This window comes from Ochotona curzoniae, unplaced genomic scaffold (genome assembly GCF_017591425.1).
Source record: "Ochotona curzoniae isolate NIBS_2020 unplaced genomic scaffold, NIBS_Ocur_1.0 contig_2754, whole genome shotgun sequence".
Classification (NCBI taxonomy): domain Eukaryota; kingdom Metazoa; phylum Chordata; class Mammalia; order Lagomorpha; family Ochotonidae; genus Ochotona; species Ochotona curzoniae.
The window spans coordinates 24915351-24936442 of record NW_024465582.1 but is presented as its reverse complement, the minus strand read 5'-3'; positions in this window follow the sequence as shown (position 1 = coordinate 24936442).

Here is a 21092-nt window from a genome sequence, read left to right as displayed (position 1 = left end):
AGTAGCATTTTTCATCCTGAACTAGTACTACAGTTTGGACTGGAAAGTTCTTTGTCACCATAGCTGTCCTGTATGTTGTAGGATGCTCAACAACATCACTGGTCCCTACCCAGTAGATGACAGTGGCACTCCTCCTACCAACCGCCTGTATTATAGCAACCAAAAATGTCTCCCACCATTGCCAAATTGCCCCGGTTGGGACTCATCAATTTACAAAAACAGTGATTGTCAGTTTAAGTTCGGCCAGACACAAGAATCCAGCTTACAGTGGAAAATTACTACACCTGCTGTTGTAAAGAGACAAGGGTTGAACTTGACATTCTCCTATGGGTCTAATATGGGGTAGGCTGGCAGCTAGGTAGATCTAGGAAGCTGGAGATATTGGCAAACCACAATTCTCCACCTCCTGTACAACACTATCATGCTTATCAATCAAAACACTCCCTTTCCTGGAATGCATGTCCTTCATCATCCCAGATCTGGAAGAAAGATGCTATGGAAATATGGATATTAAGTGCCATGTAGAATTTTATGGAGTTATAAAACTCCCAGGTGACTTCGTGACTGTAGAAGTGAACTCTCCTTCCTGCCACTTCATAAAAGGGGATGCTAGCAGGTGCTCTTTCTCTCTCTTACACCAGAGTCCATTATGGAAAAAGTGCTTGTGTGCACTTTCTACTTTCCCTCATGTGTCTCTTTTCTCCTTCTCAGCCCATTTACAATTGGTATTCTTCATGTGGGGCAATGTGCACATATGTGGGTGCAATAGGGAGTTTGTGCGAGCACATATGCATGATCTAATTCTTACCTTTTGAGTTAAACTTACTTTATCTCCCTCCACTATAATTGCTGTGTGAAGAAATTTCAGGCAGCTCCGAGCAGGAGCAAGTTCCTGGCTCTGCCCACCACCACCACCATCTTGGAGGTGCCCAGGTGAGTTTGACCTCGGGGCTTGGGTGCACGGACCTACAGCATGGCAGCTGCTGGGGGGACCTGGGCCAGGCATAGCCCACAGGCCACCCATCAATGTGCTCTGGGATCTTGGGATTGTGGATTTACAGGGAGTTTGAGAGATAGCACATGTGGGCATTATCAAAGACCTTAGGGCCAGGTCCAAATGAGAAATGACTGCTCTGGAACTTCCATGGACAAGACCACTCTATTTGAAGGGCTACAACATGGAACCCACCAGAGAATGTCAAATAAGAGAACAGGTTCTGGGCCCAGCACAGTAGCCTAGTTGCTGAAGTCCTCACCTTGATCCCATATGGGCACCAGTTCTAACATCCTGCTTCCCTGCTTGTGGCATGAGAAAGCAATCAATGACAGCCCAAAGCCTTGGACTCTGTACCCATGTGGGAGATTTGGAAGAGCTCCTGGCTCCTGGCTTTGGATCTGCTCACCTCTGGCTGTTGTGGCCACTTGGGGAGTGAATCATCAGATGGAAGATCTTTCTCTCTGTCTCTCCTCCTCTCTGTATATCTGACTTTGCAATAAAAATAAATCTTTAAAAAAATTTCTATTATCCTGTAAACCCTGAAGCACTCCCTGTTGACAAGGATGGATTATTTCCTCTTCCTTGTCAAACTGGAGAGCATAAAGAGAAGCTAAAAAACCACATGAATCTTTGATTGCAATAATGTGAATTTGCAATTCAGTCTTGAAGTATTGATGCTCAAGTCTTCATTACATTATTTTCTTCCTAAGTGTCCTGAGGCATTAAAACAAGGTGTATGTAGGTTCTGAATTGATTTGGGGGCACCCAGGATCTGCCTTTAGGGGGGCAATAAATTTTCCCTATTTTGCTCACTTCTGTATATCCACTTGCTATGCTTGGCTCGTGGCAAAAACACTTGGAAAAACAGAACTCCTGTCCTGTATTTGGTGACTAGAAAGACTGGAAGTTCAATTAAGCACCAAGGAGACTATGGTTTCCTAACCCTAACCCACTGGAGCCCAGTGTTCTCCAAATTGCCCATGACGAAAGGTCATGAATGAACTACAAAACAACTTGCATGCCAAGAGAGTTGAGCATCATGAATGCCATGATTTGGGACCACGGAGAACATATGATTTTTTCATAGCTACTGCATAGAGTGGTATTTGATTAATACCAGATGGCACAGACTTCATTTGTTAGTTATTTTCAGTGCAAATTGAACTAGTAAATGTGACACTGAGAGGACTGAGTTAATGTGTGGTTTCAGATTAATTCATTTGGGCTACTGGACAGCTGTGATCTGTCCATTGGGTTCCTTACTACCTATGTTTCTTTTTAAAAAAGATTTATTTATTTTCATTGGAAAGGTAGATGTACAGAGAGAAAGATGTTCTGTCTGCTGGTTCACTCCCCAAATGGCCACAATGGCCAGAGCTGAGACAGCCAGTCAATCCAAAGCCAGGAGCTTCCTTCGGGTCTCCCTCATGGGTGTAGGGTCTCAAGATTTTGGGTCATCCTCCGTTGCTTTCCAAGGCCACAAACAGGGAGCTGGATGGGAAGTAGAGCAGCTGGGACATGAATTGGTGCCCACTGGGGAGGAGGATTTGGAGGATTAGCCAGTTGAACCATCACACCAGCCCATCACATGTCTTTACATGAAGTAGACACACTTTTTGAGATCCAATCACTGATTAACTGAGATTTTAAAAAAAATCTATTTTGTTTTGATGTTCAAAAGTTAATGAAAGTTCTAGATGTTGAAAGTGCAGAAAAGAATGCTGCCTTAATGAGATTCCTGAAGAGCCAAGGCTCTGAGAATTCCACCTGAGATCCACATTGAAGAAGTCATTATTGGTCTTCCTTTGCATCCCCACCTCTAAAAGCTTTCCAACGCTAAAATAAAATAAAATTTTCTGAATTTGTATTCACCTGTGTTTGCCTAAGCCACCATCATTTCACAAATGACAACATGACAATATTAATCCAGCCCTTCTTCTAAACTTTCCTAAGTATTTGAGCAAGTTCCTAGGTATATGAACTAAGCAAGGGAGTGGAGATGAGTCAGCTGTGGATGCCAGCACACCATTCCCTCCTGTAAGTCCTCACATCTGTAGGGCAGCACTACTTGCCAGCTCTCTCCTGCTTTGGAAAATGTTGCCTCTTGATACTGGATCCTGGCCAGCCTGACTGGCTTTGTGACACCTGCTATGTTTCAGGGCCACACTGGCCTCTCTAACCTGTGCTTTAGTAGTACCCTGGCCAAAGTGTGCCAATGCAATGCTATGCTGCCTTCTGCGGTCAAGTACTTATGGAGGGCAGGAAAAAATGGCTCCTTTAGTTTAACTTCTTAGGTGGTTTTTTTTTTTGTTTTTTTTTGTTTTTTTAGTTTTTCATGTCCCCAGTACTCTAGCATCTGTTTTGGGGGCAGAAACAGAGAAACAGTAAAGAGCAAAAGCTCTCTTAATGAGCTCATTCTTACTGCTGGCTTCCAAGCTTTGAACCCAGTTTGCTCAAAGCACTATTACAATCAGCATGAGCTTCAGTATCCATCCCACTGTCCATCAGACAGACTGGAAAACTCTGGGCATATAGTGGAGATCAGACACCCCTCTCTTCTCCCATCTGGAGGTCACCTCTAGAGATGGGCATTAAGGGAGACAGCCCATAGTGCAGAATACAATGTGTTTTGGGGTACATGAAATGATTTGCTTGTTTGTAGGCACTATTGATACTAGTGAAAGAAAATTCAAGAAATGATTAGCACTGGTTACAGAGTGTAATTCTGTATGTATTGTGTGCTTCAAATGTGACATTTTTACTTTACCTTGCAATGGAGAACTATACTCTCAAACTTCCTTTTAGAAGTTTTGTAAAATGCATCATGTCACCTAAACTCATTCAGCCTCTTGTGCAGAATGAGGATAACACAGTCATTATCGCATTGGATTATTTACTATTTTTAAATGAACTTGAACTAATGAGTATAAGTAGAGCAAAATACATGGCATAGAAAAATCACCCAGCTGGACTTTCAGCCATTGTGTATATGACTGTGTGTATAAATTGATACATCTAGATTCCTTTATATAATATTCCAGATGCTTAAAGACGTTTTCAGAGCCCCACCAGATAGCAGTCAAAGTGTGTTTGAAAAGACAGGTTGCTATTTCAGAAAACTGGTCTCCATTGCTGATTGAGTGACATTTCTGTTTTCCCCTGCTACTATGTAAACAGCTCTGAATTCTCAGAAATAAATAGCATCGTTTTATATAAACAGCTCCCTGGTTTTCCTACAGCCCAGGACAGCTCCTCTCGAATTCTTTAGAGGATACCCTGGCTCGGCCCAGAATCCGCCCACGCTGAGTTAACTATTCAGACCCAATTATTACCAGGCAGTTGGAGGGGTCAAATTCCCACAGCCAATTTTCTATAAAAATCCCAAGTAATTGAAATGGGAGGAAGGTACCCAGTAAAAGTCAGGGTGAATAATTGTGCCTGGTAGGCAGTTCCAGACTCTGAGGCATCGTAGCAGGCCATTTTATGAGAAGGCTCTCAAAGCCATTCTTGCATCCTAAGATTCCTCGCTTCAGCTCATCCAGCTCATCCAGCTCCAACAAGGCTGTGTGGCTCAAGGGCAGAACTAGAGATGATGCTCAACAGGCAACCCTTCTCATGAGGCATCCTTGGAGGGCCCTTTCACTGTACTTGCTCTTATTTTTTTATTGTGAACACATTGTCCTTGGTGTCTTTCTAAAGGTCCCTGTAGAAATCCACCAGGACAGGTCACAGTGGTCTCTCAGCAGGGTTGTTGTATCTACTCCCTGGCTCTGCGGATCCCCATCTGCTAGGGATAAACAGTTGCTATTTTAGCAAACCAGCCTCAAATCTCAATTATGGGTGACATTTTATGTTTTTGCCACTATAATGTCAGTAAAACAAACTTCTCCCAAATAAGCTGTCGTTATCCCTAGATAGGACTAATTAGGGTTTGAGGACATAGGTGGTAGATACACAATTCCTCAGTAAAGCAGAAATCTGTTGTAGACGATGCTATGGTGTAGCAGATCAAGATGCCACCTATGGTACCAGCATCCCATATGGGTACCAATTTGAGTCCTGGATGCTCTAATTTTGAGCCAGCTCCCTACAAATGTACCTGGGAAAGCATTGGAGGATAGCCCAGAGGAATCTCCTGGCTCTTGGCTTTAAGCCGGTCCTATCCCAGCCATTGTGGCCATCTGGGCTGGGCTGGGACCAGCTCAAAGGCAGAACTCAAAGCAGTGCCATGCACATGGCAGCTCCTGGCCCAGCCTGTCTGTTGTACACATTCAGGGAGTGAAAGAGCAAATGGGAAGATCACTCTTTCCCTCTATTTCAAATAAAATGGAAATAGATTTTTCAAAAGAATGGAGGAACTGACAGGAAGATGTAAGATTCATTTACACTTGGTGTCTGTTCTGTCATACCTCTATGGATTTTAGAGCAAAGGAACTGCTGAGATCAGCAATCCAGCTGTCAAAAAGCCTTATGCTGGAAAAAAAAAAAAAAAAGCCATATGCTGGAGCCCACAGGAAAGAGAACCCTGCAGGCTTCACAGGAAACCAATCAGAAGGCAGAGGTGTGAGCTTTGTCCCAGAGCTGGCTGTCTGGGGAGGGGTCTCGGTGGGGTTTGTTTCCTCTCTTTGTGTGCCTCTGAGTGTAGATCTCAAAATGTCAAGAGCTGCTTCTTGGGTAAGGAGCTAGAGAGAGGAAGCTGCCTGAAACTCAGGGATAAATCCAGCTTGATGGGATTCGAGATACCCTGGAGAAAACTTTCCCATCGACTTGTCCCAGAAAGGGAAAAGAAATTGCACGCAGGCCTTGCGTCTGTGTTTTAGTGGTGAGATACTGGTTCAGCTATAGAAATATTAGGGAGGTGGTTTTTGCCTTTATTCTAACATGCACATTTCTTCCACTCTTTTTAAAATTTATTTATTTTTTTATTGGAAAGGCAGATTTTTACAAAGAGACAAGGAGAGACACAGAAAGGTCTTCTGCTAGTTCATTCCTGAAATGGCTGCGATGGCTAGAGCTGAGCTAATCCAAAGCCAGGAGCCAGAAACTTCCTTCAAGTTTCCCACATGGTCATAGCATCCCATGGATCTGAACCATCCTCTGTTGTTTTCCCAGACCATAAGGAAGAAGCTGCACTGGAACTAGAGCAGCTGGGACATGAACCAATGTCCGTTGCAGATCCTGCAGAGGGAAGATTAGCCTGCTATGCAACCTCACTGGCCTCTCCTTCCCATTTTAATATTTTTGCAACCAGGATGAGTTGTTACAAAGAACGTGAGGGTTAAGACTATCGTGCTTCTCTACTTTGGTTGAACAAATAGAGGCTGTTATTAAATAGATTAAGAACTGCTTGAAAAGCTTGTTAATCATCTAGACATACCTGGGTCTAGACATACCTGCCCCTCCCCACCCCCCTGGTAAGAGCAGGTGCAGACTCAGGATGTCTGGAATAGGACGAAGAATTTGCATTTGAACCAGCACTCCAGGTGGCTGTTTGCAGGTGGTCCTACTTCAGAAGTCCCTGATGCAGTATGTTCCTGGATTCAGGAGTGAGTTTATAAGATTTGGCTCATGGACACTTCTCAGATCCTCTTAGTCACAGAGCTTGTAGCTCAGGGGCAGACACTGAGGGAAGAGTGGTACCCATTCCATCAGGCACTTGTGGGTCCTATGTTTCAGGACTATGCAGTTATGCTGTCTCATTAGTCCCCAAAATGCTAACATTTGAACATCTAATTGCTTCTGCTGGATGTCTTTCCCTTTCAGCCATGTCACAGGTCCTTCCATAAATTTGGTAAATTTCTACACTGTGAAACTAACACAGTCATGAGTGGGTCTTGAAAACTGTCTGTGATGGACAGGTCATGTGCAAATGGCTAAGCCAAAAGTAGTAGCAACTCCTATCTACAAATGAGATACCACTTATAATGAAAGGAAGTCAGCCAAATGCTGCTGCACACACACCACATGTTAATGAACTAGTTGTTTATTAGTAAGCTGGCAAAGACAGTTGATGCAGAGGATCCCAGGGGCAGGAGTCTGTTGCTTCCAGGTCCGGTCAGTCCACTGTTAGACCAGCATAGATACAAAAGAATCAGGCTTTTTTTTTTTATTGTGTAAGTTTTATTTTTGGTAATTTTTACACATTTGATTAGGGTGTGAAGAGTCAAGGGATAGAGGAAAGTGGGTGAGACAATTGTTTTGACATTCTCTTTTTTCCTTCCTGTATCTGGAGAGAGGGGAGAGATAAGGGGAGAAGCCACACCCAGCTTCCCAACCATCCCAGGTTCCCCAGTGTGGGGTATGCTCCAAGGGCATTGCTCAAATTATTTTGATAGTTCAACAGTTCTGTGTTGCTGCTGATCTTGCCACTCCAATCACAATGAAATCTTTTCAGACTCCACTGGCTGACATAGTCCACCTTAGAGCCTCTGTTTGCCCAGTTATTCACTGCGTACTCTTTGTTGGGGTAGTTGATTGATTTATTCTGTCTTCTGTCCTCTGTCATGGTGCCAGGAGTCTTCTGCAGGCTCCAGTGTACTGCCATATCCTCCATGTGCATCTGGATATGCTGTCCACTGCTCTGTCTAAGCCACTGAGGGGTCCCAGCTCTGATACACGCATTTCATAGTCAGACCATTCCATGTTTGGAATTCTGAGTCAAGTGGTTCAGTTGGGGTGATTCCCAAAGAAACTTCATCTGAGGTGATTCCAGACCTGAAAGAATCAGGCTTTTTACAGAACTTTTCTAACTGAAGTCTCAGAACCAGTCCCAGTCTCAACATCCAGTGTATCCACAGCATTTTCTCCTTGAAAACCAATACAGAAGGGCTACGTGTGGTGACTCAACTGACTGGTTATCCACCTCCAAGTGCTGGCGTCCAATAGGGGAACATGTTCATTCATATCCTGGCTGTTCCACTTTCCATTCAGCTCCCTGCTTGTGGCCTGGAAAAGCAGTGGAGAATGACCCAAAGCCTTGAGACTCTGCATCCACATGGGAGACCCGGAAGAGGTCCTTGACTCCTGACTCGTGGCTTCAGATCAGCTTAGCTCTGGCCATTGCAGCCATTTGGGGAGTGACCCAGTGGATGAAGATCTTTGTCTCTCCTCTCTGTATATCTGCCCTTTCATAAAAATAAATATAACTTTAAAAAACTTAATACAGAAATATCAGGGTCCCTAAAGTCATTTACTAATTGAGTGTTTGAATCAATGTCTCAATATCTGAGATCCTTGCTGTTCTTTTGTCTAAAATGACATCATTACACCTGATTCTTGGGGCTGTTGTAATGAAGGTGAAGTCGGTGTGAACGATAGAGAGGAGTGGTGATAGATAGATAGATAGATAGATAGATAGATAGATAGATAGATAGATAGACAGACAGCAGACAGAGTGGATACTCAACTGACTTTATTTCTAGCGTCAACGTCTTTCAAATCTTTATCACCAGTTTTCCCTGTTTAGGAATTAATTCTTAGAAAGAAGCGGATGTGTATTATAAAACTAGCTCAAGGTAATTGGAAACTACCAATCACTCATCTTTGGTTGTAAATCCTGCTCTAAACTGCAAAGTCTAGAAGCTCAGTTCCCAGGCTTCTGATCCTCATTAGTCACTCTTATCTGCCCGCTGATCTTTTCAGAGTGACGCTCTCCTTTTTTGGTAGCCAGCCATGGTTTTGTATTTCCAGTGCCAGAACCAACAACACAACTGCAGGTTTCAGCTCTAAGGTTTTTTCCCATCCGTTTTTGCATCTATCTGCATATCTCACAGTCCTTAGCCTTTGAAAACTATTGTGACCAGTAGGTTTCCTAGGCTGCCTTACCGGTATCTTCATGGGAACAGTGGAAACTTGCAGAAGCAAGAAATATTTATTTATTTATTTGATAAAACCAATCAATGAGATATTAATGCAATTTTCAATGAAGAACCTTCCCAGAAATTGCCCCTGCACTGTGCTCTCATCTCCTACAAATCCTCCTCTCAAAAAAAAATATCAAACTTCCATTCTTCCATCACTGGTTTATTTCCCAAATGACTTGGAAGCAGCTCAGCAGTTTACAACAAAATCCTGCCCAGACCCCATAAGTTTACAGGTGATCCAGCCTCCCCATCTCCTGCCCCGGGACAGCTTCCAAGGGGAACCCATTCTACTCAGCACAAAACTGGTGACCCAGGCTGAGAACATCACACAGTAAAACTTGTCCGCCAGTACTGAATAGGAAACCTCCGGAGATGGTTACTTCACTCACACTCAGCAAATCCTATGTCCCGGAGAAGAGGGAGGCAGAGAAAGAGAAACTGCCTGGAAGACCTGGATCCTATTCCCTTATAAGTCCCACCATGAGTCCAGATTTCAAGTTTAGCTCCCAGCTATCATCTGAGCCTCCAGCCTGGCCTGTCACATGACTTCTCTCCCTTCAATCATGTCACCTTGCTTTCTCCAGTCTGAATGACAGAGTACACACACACACGCACACATTCTTTCTTCTCTTCTCTCTCTCTCATTCTGTCTGAAGAGGTATCCATCTGTTCTGACAGATGCCCTACCCTGATAAACCTTTCTACCTTGCTTGCCACTGCTCTCTGTATCATGTTTGAATTCTTCGTTGCATGAAGGTAAGATTCTCTCCTATTCACCCACCTCCACTAACAGAGATGGTGTGCCATAGGGTGGAAAGAGAAGGATCTTCTATAGGTTGGATGAACCCAGTACCTGAGGGATGTGCTAGCTGGAGATGGGGAAGTGTGCGGGTGTCACTAACTGAGAAACAGATTTTTTTAAACCTTTTTAAAAAACACTGCAGACATAATATATTTTAGACAGTCTCAACAGGTTGAGATTAGAAGATTTCTCAGGCTCAGGTCAACACCTAGGAAGTAAGAAGAGATCCTGGGGTTAACGATGTGTTAAATACAAATGACAAGCGGCCCTTATTCTGCAAGCATCTCCTGCATTGGACTTCTATGGACTACACTACAGATCAACATGGAGTCACTCCTGCTGAGGTTCCAGGTCACCAAACCAGAGCTCGGTTAGTTCTCAGATCACTTAGATCAGAAGAGATCGCAACCAAGGTTCCTGAACCAACCAGTTTCAATTAGCATAATTATGAAATTTCTCTGCTTTAATACTTGCAAAAAAAAAACCATCTTAAATAACCTAATGTTAGCCAACTGGTTACTGTCCTGTTGTTCTGTTCCAGTGGCTCCACCTTACAACAAAAGTAACTTTCGAATGATCCATCCACTCTGCTTTGTTTCTATGTATCTATCTAACCGATTTCTGCCACTCAACTCATAGAAACACTTTCTGTGTTTCATGGAATGAAGTATTGTCTGATTCTAGAATTGAAAAACAAAACACATCAAGATCCTAAAATTTATGGTAATTTTGCTTTGTTTTGTGTGACAGCCCATCTGGGAGAGAGAAAAGAAAAGCAGAAGTTGGGTGACCTGCATTTATATTGAGTACTGTTTAAATTCTCAACCTTCAGCTCTAAATTGGAGTGAAGTAGGAGAGGGACAGGATGCAGAGATAACAGGTGTAAGCTGGGTCAAGCAGAAACAATCAGATAGTTTCCCACAGAAAGAATCAGATCATATTAAAGAAATTTGGTATCTGATTGAAGGTGACTTCTCAAGTGCTAGAACCAGCACTAAATGACAATGTTTCCAGATAGCCTGTGTCTGTATATTCTCTTGTATCCAGACTACAACAAAGATTGTTAATCCCCCCACCTTGGCACTCTTAATTACTTTAAGATCATAACCTAAAGATTCACTCAACTCGTACACAACATTTCACTGATGCGTGAGAAAGAGCCATGGAATCACCTCTTCTAATTACTTAACACATCTCAGCAAACAGCAGCATCAGTAACAGAGTAGCAACATGAAGTATTCCTTTGATTATTTTCCCAATTATCACAGTCAAGAGAGAAAGCATCTACACGCTCAATCTTGGCTAAGAGGAAACCTTTCTTTGTAAATAATACTCCATCCTCCTGGCAGATGACCAGCCCTTGGAAGCTGTGGGTGAGGCAGATTCAGATCCCACCAAAGTCATGCAAACCATTTGCTCAGGCTTTTGCTGACTGCTCCTAATTTCTTCATATGTGAAGCCACAGCAATGTTCCAACATACTCAGTAGTGGTGAGGGTTGGTAAGCCACAGAGCAGTATACGCATGCTAGAATAACCTGACAGCTGTGATGTAGGGGTGCTGTTACATCACCCAGACATCTTCCCTGCGTAATGCATGGCAACATACTGAATTGTTAACATGCTTGTGTTCTCCATATATTTTTCTTCTCAATTTCAAGGAAGTAGCCAGACTCTTGGCATTTCCTTCATTTAAGCATTTTTGTAGGGTGAGGCCAACACAATGAATTTGAGGCTCTTTCAATTCTTTAGGAAAATTCTATGAAAATCATCTAAGTTGCGGAAGATGATTCCAAATGGAGGTAAGATGTGTTTTGGGGACAAAAGAGAAGGAAGAGAGATTTCCTCCAGATGTCAGGAGGCCAAAAGAGAAAGGAAGTCGGGAATAAGTGTCACCACAGCAGTGACTGACTATGTATGAGTTCTGTATTTTAAAATGAAATTAAATCTTCTAGTACTGGGTGGTACAAGCAACATTTCGAGTACTCCATAGTCACACAAGGCTAGTGGCTACCGCATTAGACAGGGCAATTGTAGCATACTGGCATCATTGCAGAAAGTTCTATTGGATCATGAGGATGCGGCAAGACCTCAGAGTCTGTATGGCACACAAGGGAGCCTCACCCCAGCATCCAATGCCTCAAGAATAGGGAATTGGCAGCTGAGCCGCCCCACATGAGGCACTGGACTAATGCTTCAATGGAAAGCACAAGTCCTAATGAGAGTAAACTCACATCAGAGGGTCTAAGACCCAAGGACCTCTGCAACAACTTAGAGGGCAGGAAGTGAATACCAATGGCTGAGCTTGAGTTATGCATGGACACTTTTAATGATTTTTAAAAATTAAAGAAATGGGGCCCGGCGCGGTGGTGCAGTGGTTAAGGTCCTCACCTTGCACGCCCGGGATCCCATATGGGTGCTGGTTCTAATCCCGGCAGCCCCGCTTCCCTTCCAGCTCCCTGCCTGTGGCCCGGGAAAGCAGTCGAGGACGGCCCAAAGCTTTGGGACCCTGCACCCACATGGGAGACCCAGAAGAGGCTCCTGGCTTTGGATCGGCATAGCATCGGCCGTTGCGCTCACTTGGGGAGTGAATCATCGGATGGAAGATCTTCCTCTCTGTCTCTCCTCTCTGTATATCCACCTTTCCAATAAAAAAATAATAAAAATAAATCTTTAAAAAAAATTTAAAGAAATGCCATTAGCTTTGCTCCTTTGAGTATAAGGACTACAGATCAATATTTCTCACAGCTACCTATATATGAACGCCATTGACAATTCAGTTCTTCTCCAACCATTTCAATGAAGTATTCCCTAAAAATAAAGAAAAAACTTACAGATGCACAGGCGTCTACGGATGCAGAGCAGGTGTGCAGCAGAGCAGCCGTCAACACCTGAAGTGACTAGAAAATCAATACAAGGGCAATATTATCCTCCACAAGACATCTGCATTCGTGGCCACAAAAAAGTATTGATCTGGGTGGAAAATTTTATGCCATGTGCATTTTATTACATTTCAGAAAAAAGGAGAAATAGCAATTAAAATGTGATTAAAGTCTTTACAGTTGTCAAAATGAATGATAAAACATTTCCAATAATTTTTATGTTGGTTACAGGTTAACACAATAATATTTTGGATGCCTTTGGTTCAAAAAAATCTATCACTAACATCATCTTCAATCACAGCTTTTGTTTACACTTATATGAAAAATTTAAGCCATCTGAAAAAAAATTAACCTCCATAAATACGATGACTCCATAGTATACAGATCCCTGATATACAGCAGCCTGCTGTGAGCATAGCTCTACATTTTCTGAGAGCATCACATTGTTTCTTTGAAAACACTGGTTTTTGTTTTTGTTTCTTAAGATTTATCTTATTTTAATTTGAAAGAGTTATAGAGAGGTAGAGAAAAAGAGAGATATTCTACCCACTGATTCACTCCTCCAGTGGCCACAACAGCTGGAGCTGGGGTAATACAAAGCCAGAAATCAGGATCCAGGAGTTTTCTCTTGGCCTCCCACGAGGATGCAGGGTCCCCAGAACTTGAGTCACCCTCCACTGCATTCCTAGGGCATAAGCAAGGAGCTTGATCAGAAGTGGAGCAAACGGGACTCAAACTGGTGACCACATGGGCTGCTGTGTCCCAGGCAGAAACTTAGCTACTACATCGTGGCGTTGGCCACTGGAAAACAGTGTTTAAAAGCATAACTTGGAATCTGCGTTCCTTCCATCTGTGGCACTTTCTCCAGCCTCCCTCTCCCTGAATATCTCTCTACCTATCACTTCAGTCTCAGGTAAAATGAATCCATGTTAAATTTCTCAAGTCAGAAAGTCAGAATACATCCTCCTTCTCTGTCTCTGAACTCCACTTCTACTTTAATCATTGTGTTCCCACTTGGGTGTGTCAGTGAGTGTAAGATGAAATGTGTGTAGACTTAGAAGCATGATACAGGACCATGGCCTTGATCCATCTATACTTCCAACCATTTGCAATTATGTCCACTCCCAAACCTTTAATGCACATGCTAAGAATTTTTAAGTTGTGTCCCTATTTCTTTCCTCTTTTTGAACTCCAGACCTGAATTTTCAACTGCTTACACATCGTATCCAGTAGATATCTCAAACTTAGCCAGGCCACAATAGAACTCCCAATTCCTCTTGCTACCTCAATCCTGCCACCCTTTTTTATACTCAGTGGTGCCATAAGCAATCCAGTGGCTTTGGTCAGAAATGTTAAGGAGCCATGGTAGATTCGTTCCCTCCCCCGCCCCCATTCTACTCCCACAGTCAACTCCTTAGCAAGCCCTGTCAATTCTTTCTCCTTACTTATCCCAAAGTCCAGTCACTGTCATTGCACACCCTGACTATGGTAATATCTACCAAAGTAGTTGCCACCTTTTATTTCATCACTTGTCAACCTGATTGCTATATACCTCTCCTAGTGTTTGTGAATCAAATCATGTCACGTCTTAAACCCTTCCCATGAATTCCTATTTCAGCAGAAGATATTTCAAACCTTTGTTTTGACTCCCCGAAGCCTCCTGCTTATATCTTCAGTCTCAATTTGACCTCTCACTTCACTCCTCCTCCCCTCACTTCCTTTATCCCCTGGCCTTCTTTCTGGTCCTCAAACATCCCAAGCCAGTTTTGAACCTTTTAACCTTGGTTCTAGTGGTTCAGTCTTCTGAGTACACTATGACTTCTGAATGTCCTTTGCTTGCTTCTCATTCTTGAAGTTGGATCTTAGCTTAGAGGACCCCTCCTCAGAGTGGCCATCTGTTGTCACTTAGTCTACAGTCAATATCCAGTCATCTTTGTGCCCTTGTCAAGTTATCAGCATGTTTGTCCATTGTAGTAAGATCTACATAATCCAAGAGTTACCATTTTAACCATGTTTTAAAGATTCATTTTATTTTTGTTCTCTAGGCATAGTGACAAAGAAAGGAGAGACATACAGAAAGAGAAATTGTCTATCTGCTGGTCCACTCCCTAAATGGTCACACCAGCTGGAGCTGGACTGGTCTGAACCCAGGAGCCGGGAACTTCTTCCAAATCTTCCACAAAGGTTCAGGGGCCCAAGGACTTGAGCCATCTTCTGCCACTTACCCAGGCCATAAGTAGGGAGCTGGATTGAAAGTGGAACAGCTGAGAATCAAACTGGCATCTATTTGGAATGCTGGCACCGTAGAAGGAAGCTTAGCTTACTACTACATCGTGGTGTCAGTCCCATTTTATCCAGTTTTAATTATACAATTCAGCGATGTTAGCATATTTATGATGTTATGCAACCATCACTACTACCCATTTCTAGGACTCTTCATCTTCCCAAATTGACATTCTTTCTGCAGTTTCTGGTAAGCTTGGTTACACTTGCTACCTCAATGACTTTGCCTCATGTAAATGCAAACATTGAATATTTGTGTGTTTTTGTGGCTGTTTTGATTTACTTAGCATATTGCTTTCAAGGCTCAGCCATGTGGTAACAGGTATCAAAACTTCACTCCTTTGCTTTTTAAAGTTCATTTGATAGAGAAGCAGAGAGATCCCGTATCCTGATTCACTCCCCCAGCTGCCCATAGTTGTCCCAGTTTGAAGCAGAGGCTGAAACTGAAAGCCAGGAACTTAATCCAGGTTCCCTCTGAGAGTGGCAGGAGCGCAATAGCTTGAGCCATCACTGCTGCCTCAAAGGGTATGCAATGACAAAAATCTGGGGTTGGGGTATTGAACCCAGATAGCCCTGTATCACAATCGCTGCCTGAAATGATCACCCTCCTTCACGTCTTTCAAGGCTGCATATATTCCAGTAAATGTGCATATTACAGGTCCGGCACGGTAGCCTAGTGGTTAAAGTCCTCAACTTGCACGTGCTGGGATCCCATATTGGCACGAGTTCATGTCTTGGGCAGCCCCACTTCTCATCCAGCTCCCTGCTTGTGACTTGGGAAAGCAGTCAAGGATGGTCCTGAAGCCTTGGGACCCTGTATCTGTGTGGGAGACCCAGGAGAAACTCCTGGCTCCTGGCTTTGGATCAGCTCAGCTCTGGTTGTTACAGCCACTTAGGGAGTGAATCAGCAGATGGAAGATCTCCTTCTCTGTCTCTCTCTGTATATCGGACTTTCCAATAAAAAATAAATAAAATTTTTTAATGCGCACATCACATATTCATCAACAAATAGGTTGTTTCTAGCTTGTGACTATTTTGAGTAATGCTGCTATGAACGTTAGTGTACAACAACCTGCTTGAATCCCTGTTTTCAACTATTTGGGGGTTATACCTACAAATGGAATTGCTGGATCAGACAGTAATTCTTTGCTTAACTTTTTGAGAAAGGTGCATGTGTCAAAATGATATTTCTAAAATGTGTCTGCTCTCCTGGAATGAAATCTGCATGACAGCAGAAGACATCTCTGTTTTTTCCATTCCAACATCCCTGGCACCATTCGATATTTGGCAATATAAAGGGATGGTCAAAAAATTCTGTGAGAGGCATGAATGAATAGTGAAGGATGTGTTTGGTCATTTTTAGTGTCCTTTCTGCTCCTCACTTTGTTATCCTTAAATAGGTTACAAACTCCTTGAGGAGAGAGTTGAGTGCCATTGCCCTGTGTAACTCTGGCACTTGGCATGTACAGGGTACTTGGTACATCCTCATTACATTAAAGCAAATTCTAAGTCTCTGCTTGTAGTCTGGCTTTCTCAGCTGTGTTGGCTAGGTATGCAATAAGAGTGGAAGAATTCTCTCTGGCTTTCCGGTGGGCTGAAAAAATATTCCTAATGAAGCCCATAAGACAGTTGACTCCTGGATGTCTCTGCCTCTCTTCATCTTGTATCGTTTCCTCTTCGGTTTTTTTGGCTCTAGCATTTGCCAACACTGAAAGAAGCACAAACAACTGAAAAGCCTGTTAAATGACATCATCTGCCACTGGGAACTGAGGCATGCTGTCTAAATTTGATGAAAAACAAGTAGGATTTGAGACTTGACTTTAGATAAAACACAAGCACTGATCTCTCCCGGCCTTCTTAAAATTTCACTTAACAGCCATAAGGTTAAACATTTATTTTTCAATGGTTGTCAAACACTGCGAGCCTGAGAGTTCCGATTATCCACACTAGACAGAGATCATATATTTCTCACTTTATATTATATATGATAAATTACACACACATACATTGCATATTGCATTTTATGTGTGATAATTGGCTGCTGCATGGAGATGAAAAATTCAAGTTAAAAAATGCCTAAAAAATGCCTGGAACCAATTCCCTGGGTTCCTCTCTCTCAATCCTGCCAATCCCCTTTACTATCTGGAACATTCTTTATTTCAGCCAGCTGTGTTGAAGACTAAGAAAAAGAAGTCACCTGGAATCATATTGTTAGTAGTCTCCAAAAACCTGCTGCATTACAGCCATTTTCCCAGTCAATACTACCCATCCTTCCATCCACTCTTGCCCTCTGTATTGGAGTCACCTACTGCTCAGCTGCTTTCTCCATATTCCATATGTGTGATCCCCAGGACTGATGCGGGAGCCTCACCACCATGATATTTCTGTAGTTTCCAGCATTTCCACATGCCCTGTGATCTTAGTGCTGGTGGGGCACTCCATGAGGGCCAGGATTCTTGGAGGGTTTTTGCCATGCATCAAATACAGTTGAGAGACAGAGATCATCCATATGTTGGTTCACTTTCCAAGCAGCCACATCGGTCAGGTCTGGACGGGGCCTGAGCACTTGGGTCATCTTTCACTGCCTCCTCAGGCTCTTTAGCAGGGAACTGGACTGGACACTCAGCTGCAACTCAAATCAGAGCTCCTCTATGGGCTGCCAGTGTCTTAACCCACTGTGCCACAACACCAGCCCCTCAAAGGTCCTGATAAGGATGAGCAGGATTGGAAAAGGGAAGAAACACACTAATCCCCTCTTTTCAACCTAATTGCTATTTGATTTGTTCCCATTAAAGCCAACGATACTAAGTTATGTAATCAGCTTTTCTGATTATTTCAAATGCCAAATAAATCCTATATAATTTGCAGAGAAAAGATATAAGCATAATTTTTAAAAATTTATTTTAAAAAAAACCCACAAAATTTGATCTCTGATTGACCCACCAAAAGGATCTAAGATTATATCATGAAAGATTTTCTAGTTGGGGCGGGCATGGTGATGTAACATCTACTGACTAAGGTTCCGGCATCCCATATGGACACCAATTCAAGTCCCAGTTGCTCCACTTCCTATTCAGCTCTGTACTAATGACCTGGGAAGACAGCATGGGATGGTGTGAGTCCTTGGGCCCATGCACCCACCATGGCAGACCTAGAAAACCACCTGGCTCCTGGCTTCAGATCAGCTCAGCTCTGGCCATTGCAAGCAGCCCTTTGGGGAATAAACCAGTGGATGAAAGATCTCTCCCTGCCTCTCTTTCTCTCTCTGTAACTCTCCTTTTCCAATAAAAATAAATTGATCTTTAAAAAAAATTCTAGTCAATGATCATAGGAAATCTTGGCATGTTCTGGCTCCATCGCAAATATATTCAGTTTAAAATGCAGGCATCTGCCTCTATCTTGGAGATTTTTAGAAGTATGGTACTGTAGCTTACACATGATTTGATCTGTGTACTCTTGTAGATATCTTAAACTCCAGAATGAGATGTTAGTGGTACCAAGTGTCTGGAAATTTAACCCATAGATGGTATTTACGAAGATGGGCCTCGGGGCCTTGGAAGTTGTTGTTAGAAAAGCCAGAATCAAGCCTGCCTCTCCGCCCCATTCTCTGGCTCACCACGTAATCGTTCCCCCATGCATGCTCCATGCTCTAGCATTGTCAGCCTCATCAGATGCCTAACCACTGGGCAGATCGATCTTGGACTTGATTCTTCTAAAGTTGGAGGGAAACAAAGATTTCCACTTTATAAAATTAGTTGCCTCTGGTATTCCATTGCAGTAAAAAAAAAAAAAAAAAAAAAGAAGAAGAAGAAGAAAAGCTGATTATTACATACGAGGGAAAACAAATTGAGAAACCCTACTCCATCAGTGTCCACTACCAACAAACCACCACTTGGTTCTCTTCTTTCATCTTTAACAAGATGATCAGAAGATTTGGAAAGAAGGCTGTGCCGTGAACTACAAAGCTCTCCACAACTCATTTCTGGGATGACTCCATTCCCATACTGACCCAAGTGCCCAAAGTCCTCCCAAAGCAAAGGTAAAAATTCCTAAGATTCCTAAGCTCTTTTTCGCTGTGACGTAAGAGGCTGCTTTTTTTGATTCTCCATCCTGGCAGGCCTGCATCTGCTGCTGAGTTCTTGGTTCTCAGAAACGGCATCTCACTTCGCTCAGTCGGATCTCTCCCAGGCAGGATCCTTTGAGTAGGCTCACAATCCATAGTTTCAGGGAGAAAAAAAATTAAAAAGTGGCCCATTTTTTTCTCTCTTTGCATTTCTAATTTTTAGACATGTATAGCTTTACTTGAAATTAACCCTGGGTCCAATTCCTATATTCAAAATTCTGTTTGTCCTTCAAGGAATGAAGTTCCTTGGAGGGGAGGACTAGGCACATGGCGGTACCCTTGGGCCAGCTGCACTCTCCCCAGGACCCTGCCAAGTAAGTCTCTTTGGAACCACACTAAGATTCCTACCCATCTTTGATTACCTTCCCCGCCCAATGAGCAAGACTTGCGGTCACCAAGTGCTGCTGAATTGTACCCCTTAAGAGCTTCCCATGTGTACTTTCCTTTGTACTTCCACTTCCTAGATTTCATTTCACCTTAAACTTGGTGGAGTACAGGAAGCTTGATCAATCTAGCTTGTCTCTGAGTCACACTGAACTAGATAAAGCATGGGTGAGTGGGTAGGTCAAAGAGGAGATAAGTGAAATTTTCATTTATTTAAGTGAATAACATGATTGGCTCTTGATTCTATATTTACTTTCCTCATTGTTTAACAAACAAACAATGGAAAAGATTTTGTTATTGGCTAAAATACATCTGGTTCTGCCCTGGGTACTGTTAAGGGTTAAAGAAAATATATATGACATGGTTCTTGATATCAAGATGTTTTTGATTTAATTAGAGAGAAAACATGAACTGACTCAATAATTAGCCAGTAATTAAGTGCTTAAAACTATAAAGTGAAATAGGACATTAGATAACTGTGAGGGAGCAAAACATATGGAAATACTTCAAAAGGGCAGACACTCCCTGACAGTAACCAGTCTTGCCTCCCCACACCCTGCTAGTGCCCTTGTGTACAGTAGGTCTTCCAAACAACAGGAGTGTTTGCTTGCAAGAGAAACAAAGTTTTCTAGCTAGAGATGCAAAGAGGAGCTTATTCTAAGAGAAGAGCAGGGAGTACAACTGACCTTGCTCAGAAAGGCACCTGCTGCCTGTCACTGCCCCCTTCATGGTACACAGCGGTCACTCACTGCTGTGCTCTCCGGATGGCAGTTTCTGAACCTCAGCTGACTGACTGACTATAGCTGTAGAAGAACACAGTCAGGTTCAGCATGGAGAAGGTTGCTAGAGCCCTGGGGCCTCTGCAGCCTGCCTGGGAGAGACCAGGGTCTCCTAACAGGCTTTAGGGACAGGCAGGAAATGATTGGCATCCTCAGCCCAGAAGATAATAAACCCACACTCCTGTGTCTGGTTCTACAAGTGCAGCGTGCTTTTTCTTAGACCAAGTCTTAATTTTCCTCCCTCTTCCAGAAGGCTCACCAAGGGCATCTGGGAAGTAGTAATGCTGATGAGGGATCACATTGCAGTGGCGTGTTTGTTTCAACAGTAAATTAAGTCATCAGGCTTGATTCATGGGCTTAGCTGAAAGAGCCATGAGTCATAGAGCTCACCTGACATCCAGAAATAGTGCACTGATTTGTCCAGAATCTTCCACAGAGACACGGCAAGCCCCTCCTGGGGAATTATAATAACAGATGGGGATGAGGTGGAGCCCAAACCGCCCAGGATCAAACAGAGCATTTTTGCGTAATGATGAGTTAACCTAACTTGAAAATCCAAGGCATTCTTCTGGCCTTGAGTCAGACTTGGACGTGACTTAGTTCCCTCTTTGCACTGCAGACTGGCACAGCGCTGAGGTTTCCACCAGTCATCATGTGGTACTGTAGCCGCTCCTTTGGTTCCTAGATGGAAGAAAATGATGGTGTCCAACTCTGGTGCCCCTCCCTCGTGGCCTGCCCAGAGCTCCAGGGAGCCCCTTCTCAGTTTCCACATCCTGCAGAGGAGCTAAGCCCTCGGGTCTTTCTGGGTCCCACTCCATCCCTACACATTCCTACATTCTGGATCCCCTTCTCCTGACTACTTTTGTTCTGCTTGAGGTGGCTGATAGAGCAACAGAGCTAATACAGTCATCCTAGTTCTGCCACAAACCAGCTATATGACTAGGGACAAATTGCTTAATCTTTCTGAGCTGTCATTTTCTCT